At 42.4% G+C, this 17,736-nt stretch overlaps 1 long non-coding RNA gene across 11 annotated transcripts in view; it reads left to right on the plus strand.

Annotated features, from left to right (window-relative positions):
• The first annotated feature begins 2,002 nt into the window (after window positions 1-2,002).
• LOC106019940 (uncharacterized) overlaps window positions 2,003-17,736 on the plus strand; it is an 80,401-nt gene continuing 64,667 nt past the window's right edge. For 4 of the 11 annotated variants that reach the window (XR_011810858.1, XR_011810854.1, XR_005262870.2 and 1 more), the window contains exons 1-2: window positions 2,206-2,455; window positions 13,833-16,324. This is a non-coding gene — a long non-coding RNA (uncharacterized lncRNA). Of the gene's footprint in view, window positions 2,456-7,320; window positions 7,670-7,746; window positions 13,317-13,832; window positions 16,325-17,736 lie in introns of all 11 variants that reach the window. The other 7 variants (XR_011810857.1, XR_011810860.1, XR_011810859.1 and 4 more) reach the window with 7 other exon arrangements.

A 17,736-nucleotide genomic window follows, 5' to 3' on the forward strand; every position in this document is an offset into this window, starting at 1 on the left:
ATGATAACTTTCTCTCTTCTCAGATCAACAGGGAAAATGTTTACTGTTAATATAAATATATATATACATTTAATACATATATAAATATAAAATATAATAATATATTAATATTATTGCATTTATACTCCTGTAAGGAAGATAAGTTTGAGGATTTTTTTTTTGTTAGTTTCAACATTTATGAAGTAATAAAGACGCCTTTTGTCAATAAACTGTTGTAAAGCTCTGGTTTAATGCCAAACCGTTAAATGACATTAGGTAGCTTTCCAGTGCTTGCAGTCTTAAGACTTTGACTTGGTTCACCAACTTCAAGGCAAATTAATGCCATCTGGGAATTTCCATATTTTGGCTGCTTTATGTCTGTCTAAATTAGGACCTCAGGAATAAGAAAGAAAACTGAAGAACGCATAGACCTCTGAGTTCAAAGATTTCTCCTACGGTGATTTATAAATGCTCCTTTAAGATTACCAGTGCAGCAGGTGAATGCCTACCTTCTAAAATCCCACCACTGCCAGGTTTGTACTCGTAGCCTTTCTTGGTCGTTACACTATGAAAAGGTACTCAGACTGTTTTATTGTTTGCTTTTGTTTTATTTTGTTTTGTTTCATTTCTGCCATGTATGCAGTTTGCTAGACACTGTAAACAGGATTCAAATGAATCATAGAATGATTAAGGTTGGAAAAGACCTCCAAGATCACGTGGTCCAACCATCCCCCTACCACCAACATCACCCACTAAAGCATGTCCCTAAGCGCCAGGTCCAACCTTTCCTTGAACACCCCCAGGGACAGTGACTCCACCACTTCCCTGGGCAACCTGTTCCAATGCCTGATTACTCTTTCTGAGAAGAAATGTCTCTTAATTTCCAGCCTAAACCTCCCCCTGGCACAACTTCAGGCCATTCCCTCTAGTCCTATCACCTGTGAGAAGAGGCTGACCCCCAGCTCCCCACACCTTCCTTTCAAGCAGCTGTGAGAAAGAAATAAGGTCTCTCCTGAGCCTCCTCTTCTCCAGACTAAACAACCCCAGTTCCCTCAGCTGCTCCCCACAGGACTTGTGTTTCATGCCGTTCACCAGCTTTGTAGCCCTGGATATGTTCCAGGGTTTCCATGTCTTTCTTGTATTGAGGGTCCCAAAAGTTTGGGACAGGTGGGACCCATCGGCAGCCATCATGCCAAGGCACCAAGTAAACCTTCCCATGGTCAAATAAACAAAATTCCTGTGACAGCACCAGCCTCCCAGGCATGTGTTAATCATCTGGGTCTTCCAGGTCCACTCAATATCCCTCCTTACACAGAAGGGACAGAGGAAAACACCACCTGAGCACCCACTCACTCCAGTAACTGCCACAATCCCCTGAAGCCCCTTTTGATAGCCTGCAGGCTTCTCTCAGCAATTTCATTGCTGCCAGCCTGACCTATCACTAAGGGGTAATAATCGGAGGGGTGAACCAAGTCTCAGTTTCCTGGTAATGTCCCTGACCCAGGCGCCAGATAGGCAGTAAGAATTCACTATATATATTCTGGCTGACATATGGGGCCCTCTGTTCCCCTCAGAAGGGAGTTGCCTACAACCATTATCCTTCTTTCCTTCTTGTTGGAGGAAGTCTTGAGGTGTGGAGTCGAATTCCTTGCCCTAGCCTTTCCCCCACATCCTCATCACACTGTCCCTCAAGCTCCAGGGCCTCAAACCTATTGCGTAAGGGCACGTGGGTAGGTGAGGTGGCTAGGGAGGGGGCTCACCTGAGATGCTTAGCAGGGACCTGTTTCAATTCCTCTCCTCTCTCAGGTCACCTCCCTCTGCCCGACAGTGACAGGGCAGGGGGTCCACCACTATTTGGGGTGTGTAACCCCAGTGCCTTTCTCTTAGGCATGGCAGGGAATGACTCTGGCAGTCTGACTTCTGCTCACACTCCTTGATGGTCGTTAATCTCTCCACCTCCTCCTCAAGCTCAGCCACCAGGCTTATCAGATACTCCCCCCACTCGTACCTCACGCAGGCAGTATCTCTGTGACACACCACTGGCAGCGACACGCTGAAGCACTCCCTTCAGCCAGAGACCTGAACAGCTGCATCTTTGGGCAGGCGCGCGGTCTGGATCGCCACAGGTTTCCTAGCGAGCGCTTGCCGCCTGGTGGTGATCATGGCTGGGTTTGCTGGCTGGGTGGGTGGCAGCCGGTAGGTAAGCCAGTCTGTGGAGTGGGGAGGGATACTCAACCCTCCCTGCCCGCCCTGTTGGCTGCGCTCCCCAGGGGCTGCCTTTGTACGGCAGGGGGCTGCAGGCGCCGCTCGCGCCCAGTCAGCCGCCCTCATGAGGGCTGCCGGCTCCTGGCGGCTCCCTCGGGTACCTCGAGTACCTCCACGCAGGAGAACCGCCGTCTGCCACCATCCCCAGCCCCGCTGCAGCATGGGACTGCGTCGGTGCCGATCTCAGACTGTTCAACCTGCCGCTGAGCTGGTATGCTTTTGTTACATACATAGAGCCTACCTTAGGGTACCTTATGTAGATGGTGGTGTAAATATTTTTGTGTATTTAATCTGCAGTGTTTGGGGAAAGGTATGCTAGAATGGGTCAGAGTGAAGGTCCTGCAGCCCTGTTAGCCGGCCTGGCAATGGCCCGTATGAGGTGTTTGAGGCATGCAAGTAGGAGTAAGTGCACCAGAATAAGCCCAGGGTGAGATTTCCTACTTGCTTATCTTCATCCTTAGTTTGAATGCTTGTTTTGAAGTTCAAACTCACAAAGCCATTAAAAAACGCTGAAATACTTCGAAGGTCTCATGCTTTTAGAGCAGCACCAAGTGTTCCTTTTGTCTGCCATCCAAATGCCAGCTTCAGTTTTTCATTTCTTTTCCATGGGCCAAAACCCTCTGGTCAACAAAAGCCATGCTCAGTGCAGACACTGCGAGATTGGAAAGGAGAGGTCTGAATTTCAGCCTGTAGGAGCAGCAAAACCCATGTAAATACAAGGGCAGCATCTTGCAGTGACCTGCCTGCTCGCAGCTGGGTGGGTAGGGAGACGCAGGGAGCTCTGCACAAATGCTTCTGTGCCTCTAGTTCATGGGGGTTTGCTTTCACTGCAAGATTTCCTTCGGGCTATTGTGAAACAGTTTTAAAACATGAGCGATAGGAAGCTCAGCTGTGGGATATGTGGGCCACTGATTCTGTAACAGTGGGTGCTGAATTCCCTTGTCTTCCTGAAGGATTGCTAAAGCCAGCACAGAAATATTTTCCCCTTTATGTGGAAGAGTTCCTCCCAGACTGTAAAATTTTCAGAAACCAAAATTAACTGGGAAGACGTGGAAAGAATAACCATGTTAATGGAAATCTCTTGTGCAGAAAACTTAAGAGTTTGATTCTTTAGTATTTTCTATTATAGATCAACTTATATCTCAAACAAAAACCCAACACATCACTTGAAATGGAAAAACAGGAACCTTTTCACTTAAAAATGACAGCATGTTGCAATCTCCCAATCCTAAAAAAAAAAAAAAAAGAAAAAAAGAAAATAACACAGAAAATGCATCAAATCCAATGTTTTCCATGAGTTGCTATTCCAGTGAATCAAAATATTCAGAAAAAAATAAGTGTACTTATATCACTTGGAGCCCAATTCTGACCAGTCTGAAAAAGCTGCCTTCTAGACAACTAAAATGTTGGCATAGTTCCCACAATCTCTTTGGTGCCAAAAGTTTGTGCAGTAGATCTCCTGTAAGCATCAAAATGGAGACTAGATTTTGGACAAATGCTGCACCATTAGCAGCAAGGACCTATTCAGTAATGTGATTTCAGTTCTTTCTTTCTTACTGTTCTTTCAGTAATGGGATTCTCAGTCTCGGGGATTCATCAGAAGGATTTATCTGTCTAATAAAGTATGTCTACTCTGTCTATACTTTTAATGTTTCCTGATTAAAATAAAGCTGTTTATCTCTCTTAGCTTCATGGTTGCATGTAAACAGGGATTACTTCTGAAGGAATCTGCTCCCTGTTGCTGGTCTGTGCTATGTTCAGCATTCCTTTATGAACTATGACCACGCGAGGCTTGTGTCTGCCTAAACATGTGCAACTTGTTCAGAATTAAGTTAGAACACAGCAATAGTTACAGAACAGTCTGTTCTATTGTGGTTTTGTGTACAGGGATGTAATTTACCATTAATCACTAAGTAATACAAAACTAAATCTTGTATGGGGATGAAGGAACAAGATTTGACCATTCCAACATGAGCATTTTCTTTTTTTTCTATATTTCTTTCTTTTTCCTGCAGCATACAACATGCTGTGGATCAAGGGCAGCTATCATTGCAGTCATGGCATGGTAGTAGTCTACATCTGCTGGCTCCTGTCCTAACTAAAGACTCCCAGTAGTCAAAAATCAAAGTGGTGCTAAACATAATTTTTAACCTATAAGGAAAGGAGAGTACCTTCTTTCCCCCCCCTCCCCCCAATATGCTCTCATGTAATGCTTGAATCTTTTTTTTTTTTCTTTCTGTATCTTACCCATTTTCTTTTCCTTTATTTTATCTTTAATTTATATCTCTATTCACATTTGGAAAGGCTCTTAAAATATTTATGAGGTATTATTTATAGGATAGGGAATGTCTTATGAAAGTCTTGCAGATTTTCTTCCTTGCTGATATATTTAAATACATTAATTCTCCCTTCTTTTCTCCCTCATCTTTCCCCAGCACATCACACTTCTACATTGCTTTCCCTTGCTTTAGTCATCTTTCTTTTCCTTCGTTTTTCCACCTTTTCTATACTGAAGATATGCTCACTTTTTCCTCTTTTTCTTCCATTTTCTTTATCCACCTTCTCTTTCCTTTGCATGTTTGCTTCCTTCTTACTTTTTTTTTTTAATTTTATTTTTACTGCTGATCCTTTCTTTCTACTTATTTTTTTCCCCAGGGCCTCAACTGCTTTCTTTGCTATCCCTCTGATCTACCAGATTTCTTGTCATGCTTATTTTCTTGGCTTATCAGCTTGATGTGCAGACTGATCCCAGGCAAACCACTGGTCTGATGCTATGCTGAGCTCCACTGGAGTAGGCTGGGAAGATGCAATAAGGCGAGTGCAAATTGGGGCTTCATGGCAGTGCGAGGCATCCTTTGCCTGCAAAGTAACAGAGAGAGCAGAGCTCTGCTTTTCTGTGCTCTTCTGTCTGCTGCATGCTCTGTTCTGAAGATGGTCTTTCCTTCACCTTAAACTGAGGGGAGGCACAAAGGAGCTATTTTATGCCAAATAAGTCCTTCCTTTGCAGCCCTCTTTTTTTTTTTTAGAGGTGTTAACAACCTGGTCAGGTGCTGCACATCCTCAGGAAAGGTGCATACAAAAGTTATGAATGTCAGTCTAAAAATTGCATAGACTCTGCCAATTTCTTATTTACTAAATTATCAGTGAAGACATAGACTTGGTTTCTGAACCTGAAAAGACATCTTTTTCTCATTAAAGGCTGGACAATACATTTTGTAAATTGGAGAGCAGAGACAAGATTTCTTAACCATGCTGCAGAGGTTGAGGTGTGAGGTTTTTGGTCTGATAGTTTCAGTCGCAACATGGAAATAATAAGCAAGCTGCTTAGTATGCTGTCATATTTGAGGAGACAAAAACATACAGTTTTTAAGCCCATATGCTGGGATTGCAGGCTGGCAGCCTCTTCACCAATGTTCTGTACAAGTGCTTAAGTACTAAAGGTATTTAAGTAAAAATCATTTCTTTTGAAGATTAGATAACAAATTGCAGAATGTTAGGTACTCAGTTTCAGATTTAAGCTCAACAGACTCAGTGGTTCTGTGGATGGACAAACTTCTCTATGTTTGCATCTATGGACAACTAATATGTAGTGATGTTATTCAGCCTTAATCTTATGTCGTTTAACTAGTATATATTTTACATAAACAGTTTCTCTCTATTTTCCCTGACACAGCTTCATAGAATCATAGAAACATAGAATATTCTGAGTTGGAAGGGACCCGTAAGGATCATTGAGTCCAACTCCTGGCAACACACAGGTCTACACAAAATTTTAGACCATGTGACTAAGTGCACAGTCCAATCGCTTTTTAAATTCAGACAGGCTTGGTGCAGTGACTACTTCCCTGGGGGGCCTGTTCCAGTGTGCAGCTAACCTCTTGATGAAGAACCTTTTCCTGATGTCCAACCTAAACCTCCCCTGCCTCATCTTAACACTATTCCAGAGGGTCCTATCACTGGTGCCTAAAGAGAATAGGTCACCAGCCTCTCCACTCCCCCTTGTGAGGAAGTTGTAGACCATGATGAGGTCCCCCCTCACCTTCCTCTTCTCCAGGCTGAACAGGCCCAGTGACCTCAGCCGCTCCTCATACATCTTCCACTCTAGGCCTTTCACCATCTTTGTCACCCTCCTCTGGACACTCTCCAACAGTTTAATGTCCTTCTTGTGCTGTGGTGCCCAGAACTGCACACAGTACTCAAGGTGAGGCCACACCAGTGCAGAGTAGAGCGGGACAATCACCTCCCTCGACCAACTAGCGATGCCATGCTTGATGCATCCCAGGATATGGTTGGCCCTCCTGGCTGCCAGGGCACACTGCTGGCTCATATTCAACTTGCTGTCAACCACAACCCCCAGATCCTTCTCTTTGAGGCTGCTCTCCAGCGTCTCATCACCCAGCCTGTACCTATAGCCAGGGTTGCCCCATCCCAGGTGCAGGACCAGCACTTGCTCTTGTTAAACTTCATGTGGTTGGTGATTGCCCAGCTCTCCAATCTGTCCAGATCTCTCTGCAAGGCCTTTCCACCCTCATCAGAGCCCACAACTACTCCAAGTTCGGTGTTGTCAGCAAATTTGCTCAGAACACCTTCTACTCCTACATCCAAATCATTTATAAAAACATTGAAGAGGACTGGCCCTAAAATGGAGCCTTGAGGGACCCCACTAGTGACCGTCCACCAGCCAGATGCGGCCCCATTTACCACAACCCTTTGAGCCCTGCTTGTAAGCCAACTGCTCACCCATCATGTGATGTTTTTGTTAAGTTCTATGCTGGACATTTTGTCCAGTAGGATCCTATGGGAAACTGTGTCAAAAGCTTTGCTGAAGTCCAAAAAGATCACATCAGCTGGTCGATCAATTGATCAACTTGATGGGTGATCTTATCATAAAAGGAAATCAAATTTGTTAGGCGGGACCTGCCCCTCATGAACGCATGTTGGCTGGGACGAATGACCACATTGTCCCCCAGGTGTGCTTCAGTAATTTCAAGAATCATCTTGTCCATAATTTTACCAGGTACTGACATGAGACTGACAGGCCTGTAACTGCTGGTGTCTTCTTTCTTGCCCTTCTAGAAAATTGGGACAACATTTGCCAGCTTCCAGTCTACTGGGACCTCTCCAGATTCCCAAGATCATTGAAAAATAATTGAGAGAGGTCCTGTGATGGCATCAGCCAGCTCTTTAAGCACCCTAGGATGAATCCCATCCAGACCCATGGACTTGTATGGATCCAGGCAGAGCAGCAAATCCCGCACACGTTCAGGGACAGTTGGGAGTTTGTCATTCCCATCGTCATGGTCCTCCCGCTCAGGGCACCCAGGGTCCCAAAGCCCATCATTAGCACTGAAGACAGAGGTGAAGAAGGCATTAAACGTCTCTGCTTTGCCTATGTCCTTGTCTCTGAGGAGACCTTCCCCATCAGGTAGTGACTTATGTTTTCTTTGGTCCTCCTTTTTCTGTTCACTTATCTAAAAAAAACTTTTTTATTGTCTCCCACAGACAGGACCAGCTTCAACTCTAGTTGGGCTTTGGCCCCATGAATTTTCTCCCTACAAACATGAACAGCATCCCTGTATTCCTTCCTCGTTGCCTGACCCTCCTTCCAGCAGCCATACATTTTCTTTATGTTTGGCTCCAGTAGAAGATCCCTGGTCAGCCAGGCCGGCCTTCTGCCCTGCCTGCCTGACTTCTGATATTTTGGAATCGCCTGATCTTGTGCCTTTAGGAGGCAGTGCTTAAAAACCAGCACTGATGGACACCAATGCCTTCAAAAGAAGTTTCCCAGGGGACCTTGCTGACTAGTTCCCTGAGCAGCCTGAAGTCTGCTTTCCCCATATCCAGGGCTGAAGTTTTGGTGGCAGTTTTCCTTCTGTCACCATAAATTCTAAACTCAACCACTTCATGGTCACTATGACCGAGACTGCTGCCAATTGCCGTGTCTCCCAAAAGACCCTCTATGTTTTCCAGCAGCAGATCAAGGATGGCACCTTTCCTAGTTGGCTCCCTTAGCACCTGCACCAAGAAGTTATCATCTAGGTGCTTTATGAACCTCCTGGACTTCCTCATGTCAGCCATGTGGTGATCCCAGTTGATGTCTGGCAAGTTGAAATCCCCTGTAAGGACAAGGGGAGTTGATCTTGAAGCATCTCATAGTTCTGCAAAGAACAATTCGTCAGCGTTGTCGTCCTGGCCAGGTGGTCTATAATAGATTCCCACTGTGACACCCCTTTATTTGTTTTTTCCTTAATCTTTACCCAGAGGCTCTCAATTTTGCCATCCCCAACTTAAAGTTCCACGCAGTCCAGCCCATACTTTGCATACATCGCCACCCCGCCACCTCACCTACCCTGCCTGTCCCTCCTGAAGAGCCTGTAACCATCTATTGCAGCACACCAGCCACAGGACTCATCCCACCAGGTTTCGCTTATGCTGATGATGTCGTAGCTGTGGGACTGGGCCAAGACTTCTAGCTCGTCCATTTTATTCCTCATACTGTGTGCGTTTGTGTAGAAGCACTTCAAATAGGCTTCCTTACACACAGCACCTCGTGGAGCTGACCAAAGGACCTCACTGGCACACAGTCCCTCTGATTCTAGCGCACCATCCCTTAGGTCATCACTGGCATGCCTGGTTTTATCCCCTTCCCCCTTCCACTCTAGTTTAAAGCCCTGTCTATCAGCCCTGCCAGCTCCTGAGCCAAAATCCTTACCCCTATCTGAGAGAGGCGCATCTCATCTGGTGACAGCAGGCCTGGCGTCACGTGGACCTTCCCATGATCAAAAAACCTGAAGGTTGGTCGCACCAGTCCCGAAGCCACATCCTACTGTGGTGAGCCCACTTATCAGCATCAATCCCCCTATCGGAACGACAGAGGCAAACACAACCTGTGCCCCTGATCCTTTAAGTAGTTGCCCCAAAGCCCTAAAGTCCCTTTTGATCGCTCTCGGACTTCTCGTTGCTACCTCGTCATTACCAGCCTGAAAGACCAGTAGCGGGTAGTAGTCAGTGGGCCATACCAGGCACTTGACTTTCTTAGCTAAGTCTCTCATCCAAGCCCCGGGAGACAACAGACTTCCCTGTTGGTTGGGTCCAGTCGGCATATCGGGCCCTCTGTCCCTTTCAAAAGGGAGTCCCCCATGACAATAACCCTTCTGTCTTTCTTGACAGACGATGTAGCAATGCGGGGGTAGGTTGCCTTGCCTTAGGCACCCTCTCCAACTGGGACAGGCTTTCGTCTACTTCATTGTTCTGACTGTCGTGTTCTAGACCCTCGTACCTGTTACATAAGGGTAGATGGGAAGGTGAGGTGGGCAGGAACAGGGCTCGCCTACCACCCTGAACAGGAACCTGCCTCTATTCCCCGCCTTGGCCTAGGTCTCCTCCTGCTGCCTGGTGGGATGGGGGAACTTTTGTCTTCTGCGTGGCAGGAGACACTTGTGCTGCGGCAGGCTCCTGAGTCTGTCTCAGAGAGGGCAGAGTACACCTCCACCAGTCAATCTCCCTCTCTGACTCCCTGATGCTCCTGAGCCTGCTCACCTCCTCCCGAAGCTCCACTACCTGTTTGAGCAGCTCTTCAACCTGGGCACACCTCCCACAGGCATACCCCTCGCTGCTGCTGTCGGATATAGACAGGAGACTCGGGCACATCCTGCAGTCCAAGACCTGGACGGCAGTGTGTTTCCCCAAGCTCTCCATCTAAGTAGCCACATTGGTGACTGTGGCTGGAGAGGCCGCAAGAGATGCGGAGGCCATGGTTTTCTGCCTGGTTGATACCATGGCCAGGCGCTTCGCAAGCAGGTTACAAGTACAGGTGGGAAAGACCGCTGTGGAAGAGTGGCAAGGGACCCTCCCTGCTCACCCTGCCTGCGCAAACATCTATTGTAGCTTTACGAATTGTCTGCATCCTTCAGAGAGGCTTAATTCTGTCGAGCTGTTGATTTTGTGGTTGATTTTGTGGAATTGGGGGTGTTCCAGGATTCACCTATCCTGATCAATGGTGATAAGTTTCCTAAAATTGATTTCTCCAAATGACAAGGACTCTCACATCATTGTTCAATTTCACAGGAATGAACTATGGCTGTCTGTGTGTTCATGTTTTCTTACTAAAAGCAGTGGATATTTCTGTATCGTTATTTTCCAGAATATCATCTTCAGCTACAGGGCTGTTCGTAGCTTACAGAGATGACTCTGACACTCCCAAAACTGTGACTGTGGCTTAGGCAGATAGATCTCTCCAGGCTGGTAAAGGCTTTGTTCTTCAGGCTGTGAGCTCTATCTACATTTGATTTGCTTTTTTGTTTTTCCTGCTGAAAACAATAAGGATGCTCTTTGGACAGCCTGCTTTGGAGATGAGTATACCAGTGATAAAAACTGACCCAGCATATACAACTTAATGTTGCCTTCTGGGGCAATGAACTGTCAAAGAGAGCACTTAGGGGGTTTTTAAAGCATGTTCAGAGAATTTCATATGTGAACGTTAGGAAACTCCTCACAAATAGCATGGGCTCTGACACTGCATACTAGTTAGCAAGATATTTGAGCACATCTAACTGTGTGTGATGTTGAATGCATGTGCCCAATAACAATCTTCCTAAGTGAGAGGCTGTGTTATTATATCTGGTCTAAAGGACTAGGAAATGATTTAGTAATGGCAATTACTAAATAACAAATATTAACATTATAATAACATTATAATATTAACAAATATAAAAAAAATACTAATAAGGAAAACAAACTTGTTAGTGCATTTATTGCACAAATATACTTGTCCATAAAGTATATGTGTCACAAATGTACTTGTCACAAAAATACTTGTTCAAGCAGGACCCTGGACAGTTTTCATCAGTTTTTGAAGCATTCCACTGGAACAGCTATGCTAGTCAGAGAAGAAGCTCTTCTTGTACATGATCCTTTCTTCAAAAATAGCTATAAGTGGGTTTGTAGGAAGCACTTTTCTGCTTATTTTTCTCTATTGAAAAGCTTTAATTTATAACTTTTGGCACTAATTTGATACTTAGAAGAGATGATATTTTAAAAGCTTATTTGTAATAAGTCAAAACAGAACAGTGTGTCAGAACAGTGAGGAAACTTAGACAATTATGATTAACATCAAGGAAAATTTCTGTTTATGGCCAAACTGAGAGCATCAGTCTCCTGTCAAAACAATTAATTAGATGTCTAGAGCGCTCAGCTGAGGTATGAAGGATCCCTGGTCTAAATTACACATTTGGAAGGGAATGAGACATGTACAAGTATGTTAGCAACCTAACTGTAACTGTTTGCTCTACTGGCTTTCTTCCCTTCCTTCTCGTGATAGAAGTTCCTTGTTTCAACTTGCTGTTGAATAACACTCTTATGTAAACCTCATTTTCATGAGTTGAGAAGGACACTTTTTGCTTAGCTCTGGTTGGAAGGCTAGGCAAAAACATTCTCAATGGAGAATCGTTCACATTGCCTAAATTTATTTATTTGTCCAAATTCCTTACATTAGAAGCTTCTGCTTTCAGTGTTTCAGCATCTCCTTCTTAGAATTGCACCAGAAGATACCTGAATTAAATGATACAATTCTCCTGACAGGAAGATCCGCAATCCCCAGCAGCACTTACCTTAGCCTGTCTTACCTCTCCAGCAGATTTAACACTGAATAGGAGGAAGTCAGCAGAAGCTGCTGAGTTCCACCTGTAAAACAGTCATGAGAGCATCCATCTGTTGAGCTAATTGTAACCTTTTGATCCACCTTTGATCCTTTTTTTTGATGTTAGAACAAATTGCCAGGCAGTGTGTGGTGGACCGTGAAATATATATGTTTTGAGGACAGGCACATAAAGACAGCAGGTATGGCTTTTGCTTGCTAGCACTAGGTTTTCCTTTTGTCCTACAATCACAAGAGAAACATGATGGTGTTGATTAGAGGGTGTAATTAATTGCCTTTTGCAAAATGGCTCCAGCACTGCTGGGGGCAGATTTCTGGTCTGAGGGCAGTAGGGCATTTTTTCATTGTAAGGAAGCAGAGATCTGGAGATCCTCTCAGAATGAACATGCTTCACTTATTGTTCACTCCTGTAAAGAATATTTACAAGTCAGGGCAAAAAGGGTAGCTTCCATGAATAAACAAAAATTCGTGTTGGGTGCTTGGCAGCAGTACTTATTGACCATGGGAAAATGAAGAATTGAGGGAATTAGTGCCTGGGTCCCAGGCTGAATGTAATGAATTCCCTGCCATGAGCTTGTGTATATTTATCAGTGGATTTAAGGTTGGGCAGCTCTGCTCCATACTATTCTTTTTGATGAAAGAATATCAATGCTCACACAGTTGTTCCACTTAGGTTATTTGTAGCATGAGTAATCTGAAAGTCTCTCTCCTTTTTGTGCTTTTCAGCATGCTTAAAATTTGCTTGGAGACAGGACACTGAATGAGATGGGCTACTAATCTGATCCAGCCTGACAATTCAAGTGTCATTTATCAGTTCATTTATCAGCCATATGAGAACTTAACTTAAATGACATATGGAAATGTACTGGGCAGAAAATCAAATTAAATTCAACGTTTTCCTAAATCAACTTCTACTGTCTAGTACTCCTTGCAGAATATTAAAACTTATTCTGACACTTTTTGCTTCTGTGTTTTCTCTTGTTTTCCATACCAATTTAAAGCATTTATTTTAAATGACTCCCTCCAGCACTCACCCTTTTCCCTTTTATCCTTCTCTCCAAAGATTTGGGGTTGTAAATGCTTTGCCTCAAGCCTAACCTCTTCAGTTCTGCTCATCTAATTTAGTCATAGCTCTGACTCATGAAAGGAAGTTTAGCATATTTGGACCCACAGACAGTAGAATTTTGCATTTGGTAAAGCCAGTTCAAAAGAATGTATCATATTGCTGGCAAACATCTTTTGATTCACAGTTAGGATTAGGAGGAGCTCAACAGATTAGAAGAAATGCAATTCGTAGCTCATGAAGCACATGAGGAGGCCAACATTCAGCACAAGGAGGGTTGGAGCATATTTGCTTCAAAGAAGAAAGAGAGATGGCTGGGTTGCAGAAGAAGGCAAATTATTGAAGACTGCTCAGGTACTGCATGGGGCATTGTGATCTCAAAATAGAATTGTTCAAGCCACTGCAAGAAAAACTCATGGCAAATGTGTTAGCTAATACTGAAGCCAAACAGCTGAGGTAATATCACCTGAATTGTCAGGCTGCAAATAATAAATGAATAATTAAATAACAAAAAAACAAGGCCCACAAAATGATAAAACATAATGTCCACTTTTTTTTTTCTTTCAGCTGTATGCCATCCTGTTTCTGGTTCCCAGTTCTCTCTTCAAACAATTATTTTCCTGCCTAATATTTCCCACTGATTTCTTTTCCCTCAGCCAGTCATGGTATTTACCCTTTTTCATCCATGAGAACTCATTTTCTGTCTCCAGCCTGTATGACCTGAAAAAGTTCAGTAATAATTACAAGGAAAAAGCATGTTTTTATTTTTAATGCAAATCCAATCTTTTGCACAATTACAGGAATAGTTTCATATTGACAATGAAACTATTGCCCCCCTCACCTTTTTCTCTGTTTTTTGTCTATTCACAGCTCCTCTGGCATTTTGATGGTCGTCTTGGTCTTGTGAAGTCTGTCCTTCTATTTAAAGGAGGGCTGACTAGCCTGTGGCTCATGCGCCTTTTGTGGCTCATGTGCACCTCACTGACTGGCACTGTGTCTCAGAGATGTGTGGATGCAGAGCTGCTGCCCAACTTCATTGCTCCTGAGGAGTTATCCCACACTGGGGAGGTGAGACTGTTGAGGATGTAGCATCAGCTAGAAAGTGAACCCTTTCAGAGTTGTTCCTTTCTCTTGGTTTCGTGGCCATGTTTGTGTCTGATGTCTTGTGGCTTGTAGTGGCACAGTGATTTTGACATGAAGCTTGTAGCATTAGCCAGGTTGGCCACTCCTTATTTTAATCCTAAACATAAAAGCAGCCCAAAAGTCCTTGAAGCATGTCTTACCAGCAGTTAAGCATTTAGAAGGTTTGTGAATACATTCTTGAAATATTTGTATGGATTTATTTTTTTTTAATTCACTTAAAGACTTGTACAAGTAGACCTTTCTTCATCATCTTCCTTTTGTATGTGGGCAGCTGTTACACTACTATTCAGTACAGGAATTATCATTATTTCTAGTGAGGAAATTTTGCAAATTCTAGCAAATTTTGCAAATTCTAGCAAATGTCAAAGCCAGCATACCTTTATGCTTGAATAAATGTCCATATTACCAGCTTATATTGGTGTCGCCATTTCTATAGAAGTCATCACTGGAAATAAATTTGTCTGAACCAATAAAAATAATTTCACAACATCCAAGTACCGGGAATTTGGGTTGCATAATGGTTTTGCACAGCCTCAGTTTTCCATTTAGAAATGCTGAAAATCTAAGTTTGCACTATTTAGATACAAGTGGAATTTCCATTCAAAATAAACAACTATTTTGTTGGAAAAGAAACTTAACTGAAAAGTTTTCATCCCAATAACAGTGTTATATTATATTAAAGAAATAAACAGCTCCTGTTTTCTTCTGTGTAATTTATCTGCAGGTGATATATAAGGTTGAAAAGTGGCTGATTCAGGAAAAACTGATAAGCATCATTCTTGCCATGATATCCATCTCTGGCAGCTTGCTCTGAGAGGAAGATGCCTCTCTGTTGTCTTTTTCCCTTTCATTTTCTCTTTTCCTTCCTCTTACATGTAGCTACCTTTTATAAATAAGAAATGAAGTTGCTTTTCTTGCAACTGCTTTTGATGTAGGTTATAGGAAATTTCTGAAAGTATGTATTTTTATCTCTTTTCATTGTCTTACACTAAAGGCAAAGTCACATTCAAAACCTCCAAAGCAAAACTAGGAGACAGAGACAACTACTTAGGCAATATGTTTGTTAGTTTTTTTTTTACTTAGATGGAAACAAGTTCATAAATCCTTAACTATCCCTGCAGACTCTTGTTTACAATGAAAAATAAGGGTCTCTCTGACAGTGCATCCTACTTTCAAAACATCTTTTCTCCTATTCTTTTTCTAAGCCACAAAGATACAAGTTTGTATGGTAGGAATGAGACTTTATAAGGCAGATATTGGACTTCAGTGCTCATCCTCTAGCAAAAATCAGCATTAATTGGAAATGCATAGCCTGCCTGGTACTTTGCATACTCTAATAGAACTGCATTTGAATTGTATTGATGTAAACTTTGTCATTCACAGATGTCTAAAAAAAAAAAAGTGATTGATTGAAAGGGTAGTTTCCTACAGAGGTACACTGATAATGAAGCACATGAAAAGTCTGCCCTTGAAATTGTGGGTCTGTCATCTCAAAATGTACCTATTTAAATACATTTTCTTTTACGTCACTGAATGCTTACGAAAGACTCATGTTTCATCTTTGCCCCTTCTTTGAAGTTGAAAGCAAAACTCTCCATCTGATGTAGAACCTGAATAATTTTAGCTGAGAGAGCCATTCTATTCCTTGTTTCTCTGTTATTGCTCTCATGACGGCATGCAGAAGGTGATGTGAGGACAGAGAAGCTCTCCCAAACTACTCTCAAAGGTAGGTGTGTGCTGCAGACGGATTGCTTCTCTAGTTACATTGTGTTATGTCAACAATGATGCACATATCACAAAATGTTAAGTAATTTTATAGCCCTTGTCAGAACTGTACATAAAATGAAAGCAGTGCAGAAGAGAGGTGCTCATTCTGTCAAATGAACAAAGCCACCTAAAAATTCTAATTATATTTTAAAGTAGCTTAATTTGCCTTTGCCACCCCATCAGCATATTAATCTCTGGAGGAGAAGGAATGGAATGGAAGATCTGTATAGCAGCAGAACTATTGATGTGATGGACAGGAGCCATGAAGTCACTTAAATGGCTACCTGTAATCGAAGTTAGCCAGCTGGATGTGAATATGTAAGACTGTGTTCTTCACCACTAACATCTTTAAAGATGTGAGAGTGACTGCAAGCTCACATGCATCTCCTTTTGACATCATTTATTTTATTGATGGAGTGAAGAATTCATCAGACATATCCTCTGCGCAAAGGGTAACTGCTGATTTTAGAGTTTATAAATGTGGTGGTTTTTTTTGGTTTGCTTTATATTTGTCTTTTTATATTTGTCTATTTATATTTATATATTTGTATTTGTCTACTGAAGCCAAGCCGCAGCCTATTAAATCACCTTTACAGGTGAAGAAATTCCTAGCTTTAACAAGGAAGGACTACAGCTGATGTCATTGATTAACACTTTAATATCGTCGCACATCCTGTCCTGTCTTTCCACTGTAGAGATGGGGAATTATGTACCAAAACTGTTGTGTGCTTGGAGCATCCCCACTGAGATTGTAGGTTGTGGTATAAAATGATAGCAGTGCACTGTGTGAGAAAAAGATTGCATTCAATGGTTATCATGAGACAACAGTGAACAATGAAAGAAAGGTGAGCTGGTAACTCTCTATATACCACACAGCCAAGAAAAGTCTGTTTTGGGTTCTTCATTTGTGAGGTACTCTGATACAGCAGAAAGATAACACATCTTCTCTAGATATAACTTCACAGAGTAAAAAGCACTACAGAGTTACTGACACCACAAACATTTTCTTTGAAGATAAATGATTAAAACACAGATATGAAATAAGGAATGTGATAGCTTTTTTCAGTCATTAAAATGGTATTTTTTATATAACTCAAGGGTATAAATAAATTAGGAAGTAGTCAAATGCATCTAATAAAAAACACAGAGTATAGATTAAAGAAATAAGAAAACTCCTTGATAAAAACAAGTATACAGACAGAGAAATATCTCCCTAGGAAATAAGTGGAACCCCAATGAGGCACATTAGAGGCCAGAATGCATAAAGCACTAACATAGTGGTACAAGGGTTAAATCAGGAGAGGTTGTAGGTGTCATGAACATAAATGGTCTGAATATCTTCAATAAATTATGTGCTGAAATTTTTCACTTCAGATTCAAGTGATTTTCTGAGTTTTGCTTAACCCAGAATAGCTTAAGGGAAAAATGAAGAAGGCAATGCCTTCTAGTTACAGTTTTAACTTTGGAAATTTAACCTTACCTATACCAGATTTTGTCCATGTTTTATTTTGTCTTCTAGAACAAAACATTTTACTTAAGGTTCAATCAAAACATTTCTTCTTTGCAATGTTTTACTCAGTATGTTTTTCTTGAACTGAAGGATGATTTCGGGAGAGAATGGCCAGTGTTATTAGACTGGTTTGTTTTGTGTGATACACACTGAATTTGTGATTTCCCCAATGGAGAAAAATATTGTTTTATATAAATCCCAAATACTTACTAATTTTAGTGAGTGATTCAGACAGTTAATGAAATGCAGTTCTATTTCAGACCATTTCTTTATATCACTAATCTATGTTTTAATTTTGTGGTATTTTCCTTCTCTTTCTTGCTCGTTACTCAGTGTTTGCCTTTCAGACATCAG

This window comes from Anas platyrhynchos, chromosome 1 (genome assembly GCF_047663525.1).
Source record: "Anas platyrhynchos isolate ZD024472 breed Pekin duck chromosome 1, IASCAAS_PekinDuck_T2T, whole genome shotgun sequence".
Lineage (NCBI taxonomy): Eukaryota > Metazoa > Chordata > Aves > Anseriformes > Anatidae > Anas > Anas platyrhynchos.